Raw genomic sequence first — 21,331 nt, forward strand, 5'->3', positions numbered from 1 at the left:
GTGTAACCGATACTATTAAAAATGGACAATAGATTAAATTTATAGTAGTAGAAATAGATGGTAAGTGCAATTCTTGCCATTACTGTTTGTTTTAATTGATTGCACTTACCGTTCACTTTTTTGTGTAACCGATACTATTAAAAATGGACAATAAATTAAATTTACAGTAGTAGAAATAGATGGTAAGTGCAATTTTTGCCATTACTGTTTGTTTTAATTGATTACAATTACACTTCACTTTAAATTTTAAATTGAAAGTACAATCGTCAGTAATACTGTAAAAGACGGTAGAGAAAACGTACGATAAGTGTCACTGACAGTAGTAAAAACTGGTTGTGACTAATATCAACATTAGAGCAATCATACGATAAGTGCAATCGAAAGTAGAAAAAATGAACAGTAACTGCAATTGACAGTTGTAAAAACGAACGGTAAGTGCATTTGACAGAAATGATACGCAAGGTAATTGCAATTAAAAATATTACACGAATTTCGGTTTTACCTAAAAAAAGCCTATTTGCAAATACGGTAAGTGCAATTGACACAATTCCAAAATATTCAACCTCACTTCAAAAATAATTTTCATTCCAACACTCTAAAAAGTACCTAAATTTCACGTAATCGAAACTTTAATTTGAAGAATAATTTTCCTGTTGAAACAACAAGCTCTAGTGGTTTACAAATTCATTACTGCAATGCTTATTGAGGGAAGGAGAATGCAGAAATGAAAATTAATTACGGCAAAGAAACGACGAGAGAAAGAGAAAGCGGAGAGATGGAGGGAGAGAGTAAGAGAAACCGAGACTATGGAAAACTTTTGCGTTGAAAGTTTCCTTAACGAAACTTGCCATAATATCTAACTTGAAAATAAATGATGATGCCACTGTCTCTTAAATGTGCGTCTTTAAAGCATTCAACCTGACTATAAAGAAAATGTTATCTGATATTAAATTTCGCGAGGAAAATGTACGTATATATATATTATCTCGAAAGTAATATGTTAAATATCCACTATAGTCAATATCGTATCGTCATCGTTCCATTTTTTACCCCTCGGACTGGTTCTCCTTTTTTTAAAAAAAAACTTTATCTTTTTCACTCTCCATTAAACTTGCAAATAAAAACAGAAAATATATCCATCCCAGTGGAGCAATATTCTGGGCATCGTTTCTATTTATTTTAAGGAGTATTACCTTTCCCGTAACAAGACTGCCTTTTCGTGAAATGTCATTAGTAAAACAAATTTTTCTTACATTTTGGTGGAAAAAAATTATTAGATGGTAAAAATAAATTTGTACAAAAAAATTCAAAGAAGGAAAAAATAATTAATTTACTAATTAACTAATTAGTTAATTTACAATAAAATTCAATTTTTTAATTGTTGAAAAAATTTCCGGCTCTAAATCGTATTATAAAAATTAAAAAGTTATTATTTACTGGGGAAAATAGTAATTAGCTAATTAGTAATTTTTAGCAACTGGTAATTTTTACTTCTTGAAAACGTTTTCAACTCTAAATATTCTATTTATTTATGTCTTCTATATTTTTTATCTTACTTTAAAAATAAATTTATTTATTTATCTACAAATAAATAAATATATTTGTAGACAGATTTTTGTTTTACTAAAAAAAAGAATGGAGAAGCGAAACTCGAGTGTTTCCTCAGTGTTTCTTCGATTACAAACGGGAGTTCCTTTCAATACGAATTGAAACTAGATTGCGAACAGAAACGTTGCAAACTGCATGAAATTACCATATTAAAGTCTTAGAAATTGTGAATTTTCTATAAAAAAAAGAAGAAAGTATTGTAAGCTTGAAAAGAGGAAAAAAGTACACATAGAGACAAGAGTCTCGTCAAGTCAGCTGGCGTGCTTGTTTTTATCGGAAATAATGGCGCGAATCTCTTATCGAAAATTCCTAAGAGACCTATTGCTTACCGACACCAGGATATCAATATCTATCATCGTCATGGGAAGAATACATTTAGGAAAAATCAATTTTCTATATCCGCCGAGTTCAATTTGCTTTCTACTTTTCATAAAATTCCATTTACTAAACGTTTTCTATCAAAAAGCAACAAAAAATAAAATAAGGGTCTTTTAGTTTGGTTAATTAAATAAAAGAAAAAAATAATCAAAGATTTTTTTTTTTTTTTGAATAACAAAAAGTTTGTAGTTGATTATAAAGAAGGAGGAAAAAAAATCTCTCCCTCTCGTATTTCAGTGTGTTTTGTTTCAAGTCACTGAACATTGGTATGTGAAACGAGATAAAATTTCTCCTTTTTTTCTACTGACTCTGCAAAACGAGTATTAATCACTTTTCAAACTAAAGCCCTTTTTACTGCCTTTCCTCCCCCTCTCTTTCCCCCCCCCTCTCTCTCTCTTCCCTAAAGTAATCCTTTGCTCTTTGCACCGAAACAATGACTCGTTTTATCTCTTTCTCTCTCTTTACTCGTTGCTTCATGAGATACACACAGAGATTGGAAATAAAACGAGAAAACCTGTTGCCACCAACCGACATCACGAATGACGAGGAAATTGGATTTTTCAGAGCCGTTTTAGCTACTACCTTGCTGAGTCAAGTTGAAATAGACGTGACTTAAATAAATACCCTTTTTATCCTCTAAACAAGCATCAGGTCACGACAATTTGACAAGAAAATGTACTCCTTCTTCATTTTTTAGTGACAAATTTTTTTTGGGGGATTTAGATTACATTTTTGATATTCTTTAACCATTTCACGACTGTCATTTGCACTTACCGTTCGTTTTAACTACTGGTCATAGCACTTACCGTTTGTTTTTAGTTTTTACTACTGTCAATTGCACTTACCGTACGATTTCTCTGTTCATTGTACTTATTGTCGGTTTTTATTATTGCCGATTACACTTACCGTCTGTTTTTACTAGTACCAATTGCACTTACCGTCCATTTTTACTTCAGTCTATTTAACTTGTCATAAGTCATAAATTGAATGGACTGTTGTGAAAAACGGACGGTAAGCGCAATCGGTACTAGTAAAAACAGACGGTAAGTGTAATTAACAGTAGTCGATTAAAATCGATTGTACTTACGGCCTGTAATTTCTATTAAAGTAATTTCTGTTAAAGTGTGCACTTAAAGTGTGTTATCAGTTAGTAAGTGCTATTGGCAATTATTTCAAGCAACGGTAAGTGCCAAAAAATGACGATAAGTAAAAGCAATCAACTAAATTTTGCAAATAAAAGTAAATATTTAATTATTCATTTGTTTCCTTTGTAACTACTGACGGTAAATGCGACTGACAGTCTCTAGAGGTAAAAATAAAGTTGACGGTAAGTGCTATGGGCATTTAATTTTAAGCAATGGTAAGTGCCAAGAAATGACGATAAGCAGTCATTCCCAATAATTGACGATAAGTGAAAGCAATCCACAGAAGATAAAACAAATTTTTCAAATAAAATATATATAAAAGTTAAAAGATAAATTTACAAATATATAAATATAAAGATTAATAAATAAATTTAGATGTAAATATTTATGAAAATTAATAAATAAATTATTTTTATATTTGTTTTAAAATACATTTATGTAAAGTAAAATTAAAAACTCCTGATTGCGAGGAATTAAGAAGCGAAAAGAGACAGTCTCGATATATATTCATACACCCAGAGAAATGGTATATTTGTCTCAGAACCAACTAGACTTTTTATTTGTTTGAAATAAATTTTATTTGGTTTGAATAAAATTTTATTTATCTCAATTGTATGTTTTATTTGTGTCGAATAAAATTTTTATTTAAAAGAAATAAAAAGTCTAGTTAGTTTTGAGACAAATATACGTTTATTTAACTCAAATAAAATATATTTGGTTTAAATAATATTTTTCTCTGGGTGTATATTATTATCGTCGTCATTAAGAAACGAAAAGTCTCGGTTATTTTTTTTTTCTTCTCCTTTTTAGTATATATTTTTTTCCCTCCTCAAGTACGTATTTCTAACCTTCGAGACGCCAGTGAAGTACGAGTTTTAATTATGCCGGTCTGTTCCGGGTTATCTTTCCCTTTTTTCTCTCGCCTCACCAAGACTACATCTGGCGGTATGATAACATTCAACACCCTCACGTTATCCCCCCTCCCTTGGTACCAACCTTTTCGCCATTGGAGTGATAGAAAAAAAAGGGGAAGAGGATAAAAAGAAAGAGTTTGCCGGCAAACAGAGAAAAGGATGAAAAGAAAAAAAAAGACTCTCCCCCCTCATTAGGAGACCAGACTCTTGTGCTCTACGTTTAAATGAGATCCGCAGAGCCTCAACACAGAGATGACGACGACGCGCGTCAGGATTTTTCAACGTTGCTCTCTCCCTCTCTTTTTCCTTTTAGACTTTTCACTTGTTCTTTTCGCAGTCACCGCGTCTAAATTACTCCCATTCCCTTTTCTCTCTATCTCTCTCCTTCTCCCTTTTTCCAAGAGGTTCAATTTTCTGCTCGGCTCTTACTTCGTCGGCCCGAAACGGAATTGAGGTCTTACCGGTGAATAGTATAGAAAAACCCCCCCTCCCCCTCCCCTTTTTGGACGATTTGAATTTTAGATCGGGTCAGTTGTGTCAGAGATGGGATTAGAGATGGAGAACAGAAATTCAACGACAAGAAAAATAAAAAAAAAGGCAAAAAGATATGCTGGAAAAGTAGAAATCGTACAATGAACCCGAAGGAAAATTACTTGGATAAAACTTAAATCCAAATTATGTTCCAATAAAATTATTTCACCGAGTTCTTTTCTTTAGTTTTTTTTTAAGAAAATTGGAAACATCCAGTAGAGAAAAGAGAGAGCAAGTTGAATTGAAGATTACGGTTTCTATTATTTTCTAAGCAGACTATTTTCTATGTAAAAATGCAAGGAGGACAGTGAATTTCATTTACAGTAAATTTTTTTTGGATTTTATTTGGATTTAGAAGGAAAAAGAAGGAAAACTACTAGATAATTTTAATAAATTAATTTTAAATTAATTTTTTTTTTAAATTCATTTTTATCATTCAAAGTTGATGACTGTATAAAAAACACTTACCGTCTACAACAAGTTAGACAATTTTTAACTACTGTTAATTAACGATATCAACTGCAATTATCGTAGTAACTAATATTGCAATTACCGTCGACATGTCATTGTATAGCACTTACCGTCAATTATAACAAATTGCGGTAATATTTACTTGCTATTAATTCTAGGTACTGTCAATCGCACTTACCGTTGAAAATACTGTTAAATTAACAAATATTGTCAATAAATGTTGGTAATTTCGGATAATTCAACAGTATTTTATTGTAGTTACTGTCAACAACTTTTTAATTATTATCACTTACCGTCAATAGTAATAAACAAACAAGATAATATTTAATAGCTTCAATTACAGAAATTAAATTATTAACAAATATTGTCAATAAATGTTGGTAATTTCTGATAATTCAACAGTATTTTATTGTAGTCACTGTCAAAAACTTCTGAATCATTATCACTTACCGTCAATAATGATAAACAAACAAGATAATATTTAATAGCTTTCATTACAGAAATGATCAATTTACAGTTACCGTCGTTAATACTGTTAATTTAACAACAGTATTTGCCAACATAACTGCCCTTTATTGCACTTGCCCGACGACAACCTGTTACTAAATACCACTTACCGTCAATTATTATAATCGACAGTTTGGTAATATTCACTTGATATTAAATTTGGATTTTGTCACTTGCACTTACTGTCGTCAATACTGTTAATTTATCAACAGTTCTTACCGATATAATCGTTATTAATTGCACTTACCGTCGCTAACGCATATTAATCGATTTTAATGGACAAATTCTGTAATATTCCACTACTACCATCGTCGGATTTAAGTTGCAATTAAAATTATTAATCACTTACTGATATATGCTCCTACCGATATTACTGTCATTTCTTGCACTTACCGTCGGTTACATACATTACTTAATCACAATTACCGTCAATTATAATGTGCAAATTCACTCATTCTTATCCATAATTAATAAATTTTGTATTCGGGAATAAATTACCATTATCATTTGCAATTAGAATTGTAAATACTGTCATTTGGTACTAATAAACGCACTTACCGTCGCAAGGAGATTACAATTTATGTACAATTCTTGAATATTTGTGAATAATTCGTAAAAATAATTATTGACATTTGTGTTCAATTGCACATTGAACTTATTATTTATTGACAAGTGTAATTAATAATCGTATCGATTGCACTTACCGTGAAAAAAGTGAAAACAGTAAGTGCAATTTATACTCAATTTTCATCGCAATCATCTGTATGAAACTTTTATCTATTATTAAATATATCGACTATTATTTACACTTATCGACACAAAAATAAAAGTGACGGTAAGTGTAAAAATTATTTACATTTACCGTCTATCAAATTTTAATGCCTTCAGTTAATTATAGAGTATTTAAAAATACAATCGATAAAAGTTACCATCAATTTCACTACCGTTAGTTACAGGACAGTATTTAAAAATACAATTGATAAAAACTACCGTTAATTATAAGTAGAGTATTTAAAAATACACTCTTTAAAAACTACCGTCATGTCTAAGAAATATCAACTGAGATTATTTGATTTTATTTAAATTTAGCTTGTTAAATTAAAATCTACATTGATTTTAATTTATTGATTTTAATTTATTAAATTAAAGTTTATATTACATTTAAGTTAATTCTGAATTAAGTTGAATTTACTGAATTAACATCTGCATTTTATTTAATTTACTTAAAATTGGATTGAATTCATTATATTAAATTCAATTCAGCATTAAATTAATTTCATTATTTTCGTTTCTGCGTTAATTTTAATTTAATGAAGTAAAATTTTTATTAAATTTAATTTTTTGAATATTGAATTAAATGTAATAAATTAAAATCTGCATTGAATTAAATCATTTAATCATAAATTCGAAATAAAAATCTAAAATGCATTTTCTTCGCATCACTTGAATAAATCATCAAGTATGTAAAATAGATAATCTCTGCAGATTTCATCACGTATAATGTAGACTCAACTTCCCTGTTTATTATCTTAATAGCCATCGACTAATATTTGACGATACTGTCATAATTTATGTAGAACAGCTCAAGACCATGAACTTGGCAAAGAGAGCCGTGCGGCTTTTACGATTTCATATTATGAACACGTACTCGTTTCGCCATACTTAATGCATCACCAACTTATCATAATGTAGACGGGAAACGTTAATTAATGAGCATATTCTGAATTAAAACAAAGGCAAAAATTCACCAACAATAAAACAATAAGGAAATAAAATTTTCCTAAAAATCCGATCTACTCAAGATGAATTCACTATGAGAAATACATTTCGAAAGAATTTCAAGATCATTTTATATTTATTATTTAAGAAAAACACACTTTATCACTCCAAGACGTGTAATTGTGTTAAATTTTTATTCTCTTATTTTATATTCATTTCGTTCTACTTTTTTTTCTTCTTTTTTTTGCAAATAATTATTCAGAGATATAAAGATATCAAAAGCCGCGTTAAATTCAGAATTTCTCTCTATACATGAGAATAATCAAATAGTTGATTAAATTAATTAGCTTTTCATTTTTCATTCTTTTATCGAGAAAAAAAAAGGAAATTTCTTTTTATCTCGAGAATTGTTTAAAATGAATCGTACAGCTTTTTCCTCTAATTGCAAAAAAAGGTTCTTTCATGCGACAATGCATGTCATACAAAAGTAAAAGAATTGTTTCATTTTATCTCTGTTCAGTTAAAGAGGAATCTGGTTTTAATTAATTTATTTTTTTTCTCTCCTCTCTGTTAAAATATGTGTTGCAATATTTTTTCTCTTATTTTATTACAATAAATTCATTATAATTATATAATATTAATAATAAAGAGAGGTAAAAAGTAATTAACAATAAAGTAAATAAAATAAAAGAATATGTGAATAATAAAATTATTTTAATAAATAATATGATTGTTTCTTCTTTAAGTACAATAATTAATAATATTTTAATTACTAATTTTATTAAAATTTAATTTTTAAATTTTTTTCATACGTTTCTAATTGGTTAGTTAATTTTAATTAATTTTAATTAATTTTAATTAATTATCATTAATTAAAATTAGTAATAATTATTGAAATTTAATGAATTTAATCAACAATTTAATTAAATAATCTCTTCATTTTAATTTTGTAAAAATTTCTATTTTTATAGAATGTCCTTTATCAGCCCCTTTAATTCCTTTTTTTCTTCAACAACAAAAAAAAAAAAAAAGAAGAAATAGAAAGAACGCGTGCAATTAAAATTAGAGTAATTCTTTTTCATGTATTTGGAGCTCACAAATGGTCAGCATCCTTGATTCCTCTTTGCGACTTGATCAATGGGACGTATTAAGGTTGCAATATAAAATCGTTAGTGCCGGAAGAAAGAATGTTGCTCGTCAGGGATTCCAAGTGAACCGGAAACAAGGCGAACGCTCCGGATATTGGCACACTGCGGTGGTGTTGCCGTACGTTTAAATCTACATCAGAGGTCGCGATTGTTTGTTTGTCCGGCTATCCGGACCACGCCTTTCCAAATGCTATTGCCGCCAACACCAATGTAACTTTACACACAAATGCGCACACACTAGTTTTTGAATTAAATTTTCTCCTTTAATCATGGGAGAAAAACGTGATTTTTTTCTATTGTATTTAAAAGACGAGAAGAAAATTTCTTTTTATCTGACGATTGTAATTTTTAATTTAATAATAATAACAATAAAATAATTAATTTAATTTAATAGCTATTAAATTAATTAAATTAATTAGAATAATTAATTTAATTGCTATTAAATTAAATAATTAATTTAATTTAATAGCTATTAAATTAATTAAATTAATTAGAATATAATTAATTTAATAATTAATTTAATTGCTATTAAATTAATTATTTAATTATACTTTTGATTGTTACTGTTATCAGTTGAATTTAAGGTCTTGAATTTTTTTGTCTATCAACAGCACTTATCGTCTGCTTTTACTACTGTTAATTGCACTTACCGTCCGCTTGTACTACTGTCAATTGCACTTACCGTACGTTTTTGCTACTGTAAATTGCACTTACCGTCCTTTTCTAATGCTGTCAATATACTAAGTTTGCTTTTACGTTTTTACGTAATTACCGTCACGTGTAAATGGAAGTAAAATGACGGTAAGTGCAATTGCTAATAGCAAAAGGCGATCAATTCATTTTAATCTGACGGTAAGTGTAATAAACAGATGTATAAACGAACGGTAAGTGCAGATGAAAATAGGAAAACTTGTTAATTACTTTTTTTTATCGTTTTTTACTACTGCCAACCACACTTACCGTTACACATTATAAAAAAAATTTCATTTGACGGTAAGTGCCAATCGTAGATATAAATGTTCGTTTAAATTTAATACATATATTTTTATTCTTTTTTTTATTTCCTTAATGCATTAACTAGTAACGTCTATTATTAAATATTATATTTTTTATCTATATTTCTTATTATTATTTTTAAAAAACGGTAAATAAAAAAAAACCGAAGATTATTTTCTTCTCGTCAAAAATTTCTGACGGACAAGAAAATCTTTGTCCACGCTCTAAAAATGTCGAAACACTGATTTCAAAGCTTGTATCTTTTCTGTGTGAGTAAGTTAAACGAATGGTGTTGTAGAAATTTTTGAAAAGGTGACCTACAAGTCTCCAGAGGATGAAAAAGAGAAAAAAAGGGAGGAGAGAAGATAGAGAGAGTGAGTGAGAGAGAAGGAGAGCTTTATATCAAAGATTTATTGCTGTTCACTGCTCCTTTCGCGATTGAGAAGATCGGGACATCCGTCTTTCTACAACGGTTTATATGGGGACACTATATACATTCCTCCTTGAGCACTTTATATCCTATCCAAAGAAGATCGGTATTTCTGTCCAAACTTTTGTATCCCAGTACATCAAGTTTAGTCAAGACTATTTATACCTTTAGAAATTTGTTTTTTTTTTACTTTCTTCCCACTAAAAGACGAATTTAATAAAACAAAGAAATTGACAAAAAAATTATAACAAAATTACAAAGAAATTACAAAGAAATTACAACAAAATTATAAAGAAATGATAACAAAATTACAAAGAAATTACAAACAAATTCCAAATTAAATTTCCCAAAGAAAAAAGTGAAAAAAGAGAAGAAAATTTACACAAAATTACAAGGAAATTACAACAAAATTATAAAGAAATTACAACAAAATTATAAAGAAATTACAACAAAATTACAAAGAAATTACAACAAAATTATAAAGAAATTACAACAAAATTACAAAGAAATTACAACAAAATTACAAAGAAATTACAACAAAATTATAAAGAAATAACAACAAAATTACAAAGAAATTACAAACAAATTCTAAATTAAATTTCCCAAAGAAAAAAGTGAAAAAAGAGAAGAAAATTTACACAAAATTACAACAAAATTATAAAGAAATTACAAAAAAAATTACAAACAAATTACAAACAAATTCCAAATTAAATTTCCCAAAGAAAAAAGTGATAAAAGAGAAGAAAATTTACACAAAATTGCAAAGAAATTACAACAAAATTACAAAAAAATTGCAAATTAAATTTTCCAATGAAAAAAGTAAAAAAAGAGAAAAAAATTTACACATTTCACTACAGAGAAAACGTTCCATTTAGCAAAAAAAAAATCCCAAGAGAATTATAAATTTAGGAAACAACTACTCTTTCCTTGTGATTCTAATTCACCACTTAGTTAAAAGTATAAATTCCAAAAATCTTCCTTGCACAGCAATTTTCCCTCGTTCTGGGAGTCGTACATAGTTCAACATTTTTTTTTTTATCTTTTTTTTCCCCTTTTTTGCACTCATTGGAGACACTTGAAGAAAGCGCACTTGCTCGCACCGATTCACTCCCCCCTCTTCTAAGAACCATTCATTAGATGGAAGTAGAAAAAAAAACAAAAAGGAAAAAAAGGCATAAAAGGCGCAGCAAACCAGGAGTGAGATTACTTCATTTGAAGTAGTCTCTGTGAAAGGAAAAATATCTCTTGATATCTTCTTACATCGATGAAATCACGCTGAGTTATGACGATTCACTTTTCACGAAGCTTGCCGGAGCTTTCAATCCCATCGCAAAATTCCCTTCTATTTCTTTGTTTCATTACGCGTATTCATCACCGTGTGATAGATACCGTTTATCATCGAGAATCTACTAGACTTTAGGTTAAATCAATTTTTTTATTTTCCACTATTCAATGGAATATATTATAGTGTATGATGATATTGAATTTTACTATATTATTATTTCGAATTTTAATAAAAAATTTTAAGAATAATTACATTTTTCAAGGAATTCGATTAAAATTGTATTAAAAATTAATTAAAAATGAATTTTAGATAATAATTACACATTATTAAAATTCTACGAGAATTCAATTATTTAAATACAAAAAATAAATAATTTATTGACTAATTAAATGTTTCTAAAAATTAAATTCTCCTAAAGAATTTTATCAACAAATTTTTAAATAATTGAATTCTTTCGGCGAATTTTAATAAAATTTTTTAAGAATAATTACATTTTTCGAGGAATTCGATTAGAATTATATTAAAAATAATTGAAATCCTGCTAGGAGTTTTTTATTATTTATGGAAATAATTGAATTTTTGCTAAATATTTTATTAAAATTTTCAAATATAATTAAATTCCTGTGAAAAAAGAAAAACTCGCAGAAATTCAATTATTTTCAAAAATTTTAATAAAATTCTTGACATAAATGAAAAACAATAAAATTATTTGCAGACATCCAATTACTTTGTACTTTCAGAAATTTTAATAAATTTTTTTTTACAAAAATTTTAATATTTTGGTTAAATAATAACAATTTTTGCAGAAATTCAATTATTTTGAAAAATCTTAATAAAATTCTTGGCACGTATTTAATTATATTCATAAATATCAAAATTTCCACAAAGATACAAATATTTTCACAAGTTTTATTGATAAAACTTTTTCGTAGGAATTCTTATTTTCAATACAATTTTAAAAAAAAATTGCTTGATAAGATTCAATTATTTTGAAAATTTTAATGTAATTCTTCGAAAAAATTCACTATTTTGAAATTACTATAATAAAATAGACAATAATGACTAATTATTAGTTGAATTTGTTTTTAGTTTATGTCAAAATAACTGAAATTTTTGGTAACTAATTCAATTAGTGAAATTTGACTATTTTTCTAGTAATTTATTTGTTATTAATTAGTAATTTTCTAATAATAATTAGTTATTTTGTACTAATAATTAGTTATTATACAATATTATTTTCTAATAAACCAAATTCTACTTTTGGCATATACTCCAAAATCACAGCCCCAAAACAAAAATTGTTAAATAATTCAACAACTAATTAAGCCAAAAATTTAATTACAAACTTGAAAATCATATAATAAAGAATGAAGAGTACATAAAAGTAAAGAGCAACGCAAGTTTAAGAATAAAGAAAATGTTAAAAACCATAAAAGTTGGAGCATATTATACCTTATTTGAATAAAAGTAATTAAAGTATAAAAATTAAAAACTTAAACTACAATTCTCAGAGTGGTTATAATAAGGTTATATTAAAGTGGGTTAGGAAGAGTTTGAAAAAAAATATCATAGACGATCGACACTCTCTATCTCTCTCTTTTCTATAATAATAGTATTTAAAATCGACTTCAAACGATCATATTATCTTAAATCTCAATGTAGAAAGCTTAATTGCTATCGGAGATGTTCATCGAAATATCCTCCCTGTTAGGAGTTGTTCGAATAGGATTTCCCGTTTTACTATATATCCTATGATGAAAATGAACTTTCTCCTCTCTCTCTCTCTCTCGCTCTTCCTTCTTGGAATTCTGTTTAGCCGTAGTATCTCTTCCGTTAATTATTATTTATTGGAAATACCAAATAGCCTTGTTTTATTGGATTATCCAGTTTCAAGGGTGATTTCAACACTTCACTTTTAATAAGCTTATGTACCCCCTTTTAAGATCTTCAAATTCCAGAAATAATGAACGTATATCGCAATTATTAATAATTTCGCGTCAATATTAAATACCGAATCGCCCAATATATTTTATTATACATTATTATTATTATTATTTATATTAATGTTATAAGTTATTATTATTATATTATATATTATATTAATATTATCTATATTAATAAAATCTGTACATTGCTCCAAGCTTAAAAATTTTTATATATTTTTTTGTTTTGAGACATTAGAAATCGAAAAATGTAAAAAACAAATTTCTGTCTGTCTGTATGCAAAACTTTATTCGCTCATCAATTGAAAACGGTTTAACCAACTAAAATTCGGTTTTTCGAATTTTAGATATTTTTTTTAAATTTTTGATTTTTTACCAAAGGGTGAAAGACTATTAAATAAGTAAAGTGTTTTTGAAGAGCACAAAAATAATGAAGCTAAATGCAGTAAATGAGAAGAAAAAATGTTAAATTTTAAGAAATTCGGTTTTCCGAATTTTTAATAATATTTAAAAATTTTTGATTTTTTACCAAAGGGTGGAGACTATTAAATAAGTAAAGTGTTTTTGGAGAGCACAAAAATAATGAAGCTAAATGCAGTAAATGAGAAGAAAAAATGTTAAATTTTAAGAAATTCGGTTTTCCGAATTTTTGACAATTTTTAAAAATGTTTGATTTTTGACCAAAGGGTGGAGACTATTAAATAAGTAAAGTGTTTTTGGAGAGCACAAAAATAATGAAGCTAAATGCAGTAAATGAGAAGAAAAAATGTTGAATTTTAAGAAATTCGGTTTTTCGAATTTTTGATAATTTTTTTATTTTTACCAAAGGGTGGAGATTAATAAATAAGTGAACTGTTTTTGAAGAGCCCAAAAATAATGAAGCTAAATGCAGTAAATGAGAAGAAAGAATGTTGAATTTTAAGAAATTCGGTTTTTCGAATTTTTGAGTTTTTACCAAAGGGTGAATTTTTAGAAATAATTGATTTTTGAGAAGGTGTCAATTTAAAATCATTGAAAATTTGAATTTTTCATACTTTTAAGTTTTTAACTAACGATTCTGTAGAATTAATTTTTTTTAAAAATTTTAATTGAAGTCTGTTTGAAATTATTAGAAGTTTTTATTTTCTAATATACGTAATTTTTTATTTTTTGTCCGTAAAGTCCGTATTTTTAAATACTTTCACTGGTTCGAGCCCTGTTGTTAGGTACCTTTCTAAAGAGCGCGTCACATTTTTTTTATAAAATTAATATAATAAAAATAATATTAATAATAATTAGAGGTGTGCAAAAAGCTCGAAACCCGAAGCTCGAGCGGGTATTTTCGAGCTTTTCATTTTTCGAGCCGAGCCGAGCCTATTCAGTTCGAGCTCGAGCCGAGCTCGGGCCGAGCCGAGCTTTATAAAAAGCTCGAATAATTTCGGGTACTCGAATTTTTCGGGTACCCGAAACTTTCGGGTACTCGAAATTTTCGAGTACTCGATTTGATTCGAGCCCTTGAGAAAATCCAAAATTTTCTACATTAATTTTTAATAAAATTTTTTTTTGTAAAAAAAAAAAATTTTTTTAATTTAAAAGCTCGAATTAAATCGAGTACTCGAAAATTTCGGGTACCCGAATTCATTCGAGTACCCGAAATATTCGAGTACTCGAGTGAATTCGGGTACCCGAATGTTTCGGGTACTCGAAAATTTCGGGTACCCGATACATCGAGCCCGGCTCGGGCTCGGCTCGGCTCGGCTCGAAAAAATTGCGGCCCGGCTCGGCTCGGCTATTCGAGCTTTTTGCACACCTCTAATAATAATAAAAATATATTAATTATTACGATTTTTATTTTTATTATTATAATTATAATAATAATAAAAATTTATAAATTTTATAAATAATAAAAATATATAAATTTATTTATTATTTTTATTATGAGAATGATAATAAACAGGGAGCTTTGAGGAAATATGTGCAGTAGTGCATAAAATCAGTTAAACCTGCGCAGTAGTGTATTATACGAGATTTGCATATTAAAATGGCCGAAAGTTTCTTTACTTTCTTTTGTTTAGAATAAGAGATTAACTTTTCTCTTTAATTCAAAATCATTAAAAAAAATTTCAGGGTGTAAAATTCAGTAAAGAAAAACAAAATATTGGTATTTTCTTGACTTACCCCGTATCTTTGATGAAAAACTGTTGCCTTCAAGTTGACAGCCAGATGTTGAATCCTCTTGTCCATTTAAAATTTCTCCATTCTGCTTTAAAATACTGATTAGCATTTCTAATTTCCTAGCTAATATAATCACATTTTTTTTGTTTAAAAATCCCTGGATAAATATTTCAGAATATAAATTCATTGAAAAATATCCTAATAAACAGTAATAGCTAAGCACTAAATAAGGTTTTGAAAGGATTTCCATTTCCAAGTTTGATGACTGTCGTCGATGATCGATATCGTTGATTTAATCGTTGATTCTCATCGATGAATGTCCAGGAAAAATATGAGAAAAAATGTATGACTCTGCAAAAAATTTTTTTAATTAATTAGACAAGAAAAAGGTATAAATTTATCAAAGTAATTTCTAATCAGATTTTTTCTCTATGAAAAATAGTTTTTTTATTTACACAATTTTTTGTATGCTGTTACAAAGTAATAATTCATTAAAACTAATCGTATTTTTATTAGATTTATCGAAAGAATGTTATTAAATTAAATTAATTTAGTAAAATTATTCGTATTTAAAATTAATTGTATCTATTTTTTTTTATTGAAAATAATTTGATTAAATCAATAAATTATTAATTAATTATTTACTTTTTAATCAATTATTTAATTATCAATAATAATTATTTTATTTAATTAAGTATATATAAAAATTATATTTCATTTTTAATTAATTATAAATTAATTTTCAATATTTTATTTCGTACTTTTATTGTGGATGAAGAAAATACAGTCAAGGACGAAAAGAAAACAAAATCCCTCAACACTGCCGAGCAACGTTATCTTCTTTGTTTACAGTAGGGGATTAACTTTTCCCAGTAATTCTGAATTATTTAAAAGAAGAATAAGTATTGAAATTAATTATTTCCGAAATTTCTATTAATTTTCTCGAACAAAAATTTAATAAAAAAAATTTAAATAGTTATTAAAAGATTTTTAAGAAAAAATTAGTAAAAATTTCTACTGAATTCTATTTTTATTCACTAGTTAATAATTTTATTTTAAAAATTCTAGGTAATTCTCACTTTTTTAACTTTTAATTATTACAAGTTTTCTATTTTTTATTTATTTTTATTTTACAAAATTTTCGGTAGGTATTTATTTATTTTTTACGGATTTTTTTTCTAAAATAAATATTTCTTTATCATGAAATATTTTTTTATTATATTTCTCTAATAATATTAAATTTAAATTTCTAATCTAGAAAATAATTTCGAAATAAATTCTCTAACAATTCTGAAGGTCATTTAACTTTATTGATTACAATACAGGATTGAATTTTCTCTCTCCTTCAGAATTATTGCCGAGTCGTCGATAAATATTCAAAAATATAATTTTTAACATTTTCCACTAAAATTTTTGAAAGAAAATATTTAAATTACTAAACAAAATCATTAAAAAAATATTCAATATTTTCTTATATTAATATTTTTCTATTTTTAACTGGTAACAATAATTTATTTTATTTATTTATATTTTTTTCACTCTTGTTTATATTTACTTTTATCAATTTTTTTTGTTTTCAATAAGAAAATTATATTTATAATTAGTCATTATTATTAATTTTATTTAATTATTAATTTATTAAAAATAAAATTTTTTTTAGTATTAAAAGCAATAATTAATAATGATATTTTAGTATTTTATTATTTTTTTATTTTTAGTATTGATATTTTTTTCAATTACCTCCTATAATTCTTGTATTTCATCGGTTTTCTCTTTCCTCATTGTCTTGAAATCGAATATTTCTGGCAAATTTGAAACATTCTCCGGCGGCCTGTCAAATACCCCTTTTCAATGTCTCTCCAAAGACTGTTGTGTGGTGTGCCACTGCAAAAAAAATTCTGAGTTAAGAAAATAATTTTTGAATGAATATTTAATCGTAACTTTTACAATTTTTTTTTTATTTTCACTAACAGATAGAATATATTATTTATAATTATTCATTATTACCTGTTTTTATCTAAATTGAATATTTATTTTTTAAAAAAAACTTTTCATTATTTTTCATAAAATATTAATTTTTTTTTCCAACAATCGAATGAAGTTTAAATTTCTAGCTGAAGAAAACAATTTCGAAACAAACTCTCTAATAATCTTGAAGGTCATTAACTTTATTGTTTACAATACGAAATTGACTTTTCTCCCTCCTTCAGAATTATTTCCGAGTCGTGTCGATAAATATTTGAAAACAATATAATTTCTGAAATTTTCCACTAAAATTTTAAAAAGAAAAATATTTAAATTACTAATTACTAAATAAAATAAATAAAAAAGTATTTAATATTTTTACTGATTATTTTTTCAATTTTCAACTTGTAACAATAATTTATTTTTTCTATTAATGGAAACAATAATTAATAATATTGTATTGATATTTTTTTGACTTACTCCTTTAATTCTTGTGTTTCATCAATTTCCTTTTTCTTCATTGTCTTGAAATCGAATATTTCTATCAAGTACTGTTTCCTTTCCAAAGGCTCTCTATAGACTGCGACACTGCAAATAAAATTTTGGGTTAACTAGACAAGAAAAGAATTTTTGAATGAATATTTGATCATAAAATCTTGTTTACATAATGGGATTATTATGGTTTATTATTTCCTTGGGCCAAAATATTTTATTGCTTTCTTCTCTTTTATTACTTGGTTTATTATATTACAATAATGCAAGTCTCAACACGTTTTAATAGAAATTTTTCTGAAAATTTCCAACGTGTTTATACTACACTACTGCGCATGTCGTTTGGCTCCACCTCAATTATGTACTATTATTTTATTTATTATTATATTTAAATTAAATTAATTATTTTTTCTAATTTCTCTTAATTTTATTATTAATTCATTTTTGTATATTATCATTAACATTTATTATTTTATTAATATTAATTATAATATTATTATATTTATTACAAATATAGTAAAATAATAGATAAAAGATGATAAATAAACCTGAAAATTTCTCGCATTGATGAAATAGTATATTGTGCAACAAGTACAGAAAGAAGCTGTTTTCCAACGAGTGCAAAGTTTGCTGTCCCGAGCGAAGCGAGGGCAGCAATTTGCACGAAGTTGGAAAATCTTCTTTCGTACGTGTTGCACACAGTACTTTGTGCAACACCTTTTGGTTTTGATAAAAAAAGCTGTTTGGAAACGCTAGTTGACGCCAACATACGTACTGTTTAGCAGGGTTTGGAACGTATGTTCCCGCACGTAATATTCGTGGTTTTTTACGCGTATATTACTGTAAAAAACAGGTATTATATACAAATAGAAAACAAATACCTATGTATATCACCAAAAAAAAAACCAAAAGTTTTAGAACTTTGTCGCACTAGTGCAGCAAAGTAAGCACTTTGCCGCACTAGTGCAGCAAAATAAGCACTTTGCCGCACTAGTGCAGAAAAGTAAGCTCTTTGCCGCACTAGTGCAGCAAAGTACTGTTTTGCGCCTACTTTACAGGCATGCAAAGTATTACTTTCCTTACAGGTGTTGCACAAATATTATAATTTCACTGAAATCAATTTCACGCTCTAAATAATAATGATCGTTGATTACAAAATTTCCATCAAAAACTTTTTGTGAATAAAACGCAAAATTGTCTTGATATCATTGTTGCTGACGTTACAATCAATATATTTTATTTTCACTTGAATGCTTCCTCATTCTTTGGTTTTCGCAAACTTTATTATATTGCCCAAGTATACTCAAACGATAGAGGGGGAAAAGTATCAAATAAAGCAATAAACTTGCGGAAAATGTAATTTTTTTTCCTGAAAAACTTTTTGAAAGCAACCTTTTCTTTAAAACGTACAATTCAATTATTATTTTCTACAATTTTTAAATAAAATTCTTCATTAAATCAATTATTTTTAATAATTTTTAATAATGTTCATTTGAGAATTTTCAAATTTATTTATTTAGAATTTAATTTCAACTTGAAATAATTTTAAAAAATTTCTATTAAGTTTTTTGAAAAAAATCAGTTCCATGAACATTTTAATTAAAAGTATGAAAAATTCAGATTTTCAAAGATTTTAATTTTAAATCTTTGCAAAATTCAATTATTTCTAAAACTTTAACTGAAATTAATTTTTAAATACAATTATTAAAGAAAATTTTATTATTTTAAAAATAATTAAATTCTGGTGATGAATATTGTTATTTATGAAAATAATTAAATTCCTCTGAATGATTTTATTATTTAAGAAAATAAATAAATCCCTGAAAGGAATTTTAAAATTAATGAAAATAATTGAATTACTGCAAAGAATTTAATGCCAAATTTTAAAACATTGATTTTTTCGAGAAAAAATATGTAAATTCTATTTTAAATAATTGAATTCTTGTGAAATTTTTAGATTTTTTGAAAATAATTGAATTTTTACGAAGAATTTTGCTATATATAAAGATATAATTATAATTGAAATGTTGACGAGAATTTTTTTTTAATTTTTGAAAATAATTAAATTTCTTGAAAGAATTTTGATATTTATTAAGATAGTTGAATTCTTTCCAAAGAATTGCGTTAAAATTTTTAAAATTGTACCTGATTTCATGTTTTTTCAACAGAATTGATATTAACATTTTTTAAAAAAAATATTTCATTAAATGATTTGTAAGTAATAACTTTATGGCAGTTCTTCAATAAAATTAAGTTATTTAAAATAAATTATTGACAAAAATAGAACAAGTTAAAGGTTTTTTTAAAATTCGTGATAATTTCATAGCTTATGAAATAAACAAAAAGACACAAAAATTCAGAATTTTCTTATAAATTCTAATCATTTAATTTTTTCCAGTACTCTTAATAAAAATTCCTGACTTTTTCCTGATTTCCCTGACCTGTGGCAACCCTGAATTACTATAAAAATAATTTTATGGAATATTTAAATTATTTTCTTGATATAATTAAAAATGTAATCGAATTCTCCCCTTAATACTAAAACTGTAAACGAATTTGCCAAAAAAGTAAACAAATTTAATTTTCTTCTTAATAATAAAAACGAAAGTGAATTAAACTCTTTTTCTTTTCTGCAGAAAAGTAATTTTTTCCCCAACGCTAACAACTTTTTATATGGATATAGGAAAGATTGAATTATTTACTAAGGCACTCCATTATCGAAGTTGGTATAAGCTAAAGCAAATAATTTAAGACGATGTGGCCACAGCCGTGAGACCTCTTGACGATAGGAATTTGCGAAAGTTTCAAGTTTAGATTACCATGTACCTTCTGAAAGACAATAGTTGTTTAATACGAAATTCAGTTTACATAATTCAATTGCAAGGTTTATTCATAGTGAGTAAATCAGTTATGGATCGAGGGTGGAACCGAAGTGAAGGACACATTTTATCTGAGAGATGAGAAAATTGAAGGAAAGGTATGTTGGTGTGTGTATGTGCGCGCAAGGAAGAATCATTTACCCATGAAGAGAGGAGAGGAGAGGAAATGTGGCCTTTCCTAGGTCACACGCCAAAAGGAGCAAAAGGTTTTAGGAAAGCGACTTCTCTTACTCACTCTCTATAAGAACAAGTTGATTTAGCGCCGTGTAAACCGGCCTTAATCTCTGTGGAGATTTGCGGCTGTCGGGGACGAAATTGGCAACCGAGTAAGGAGTTTCGAGCTCTCTGATAGAGCACCTCAACGTGGCTAAAACTGCTAACTTTGCGTCATGCTGTTTACTCGCAATAAACTTTTTGTCGCCACTGGGGAAAGTTTCATCGAAACTCTCTCTCTCTCTCTCTCTCTTCCTCTCTGTTTCTCTCTCCTACCGTCGAGATCTCTTGCGCACAATTTCAACTTGAGTTTCCGGATGTCGACTATGTCTATAGATTATTTCGACCAAGGACCTGATTCACTCACTTTAGAAAAAAAAAGCGGAAAGAAAAAAAGTAGGTGTCATTCCCTTAAGAACATTCACGATTCTCTTCGGGAAATTGCAAACTTCCCCCACCCCAAAGTCAAAACTTCTTGATGATGTAGAATTACCATTCGAATCGTCTTGAATTTCCATTGAAATCTCCTTTATTTCAATACCAATTTGCATTC

General features: G+C 27.0%; 1 protein-coding gene and 1 long non-coding RNA gene across 6 annotated transcripts in view; one reads left to right on the plus strand and one right to left on the minus strand.

The window, feature by feature from the left end:
- Nucleotides 1-17,778, minus strand: part of LOC122507053 — a 41,795-nt gene extending 24,017 nt beyond the window's left edge. For both annotated transcript variants that reach the window (XR_006302079.1, XR_006302078.1), the window contains exons 1-3: nucleotides 17,675-17,778; nucleotides 16,970-17,113; nucleotides 15,233-15,580 (exon numbers count right to left, since the gene is read on the minus strand). This is a non-coding gene — a long non-coding RNA (uncharacterized LOC122507053). The remainder of the gene's footprint in view (nucleotides 1-15,232; nucleotides 15,581-16,969; nucleotides 17,114-17,674) is intronic.
- The window catches only part of LOC122506987 (fasciclin-3), a 545,181-nt gene that overhangs the window by 482,197 nt on the left and 41,653 nt on the right, over nucleotides 1-21,331 (plus strand). The gene's annotated exons all lie outside the window — the stretch shown is intronic.

This window comes from Leptopilina heterotoma, unplaced genomic scaffold (genome assembly GCF_015476425.1).
Source record: "Leptopilina heterotoma isolate Lh14 unplaced genomic scaffold, ASM1547642v1 Lhet_114, whole genome shotgun sequence".
Classification (NCBI taxonomy): Eukaryota; Metazoa; Arthropoda; class Insecta; order Hymenoptera; family Figitidae; genus Leptopilina; species Leptopilina heterotoma.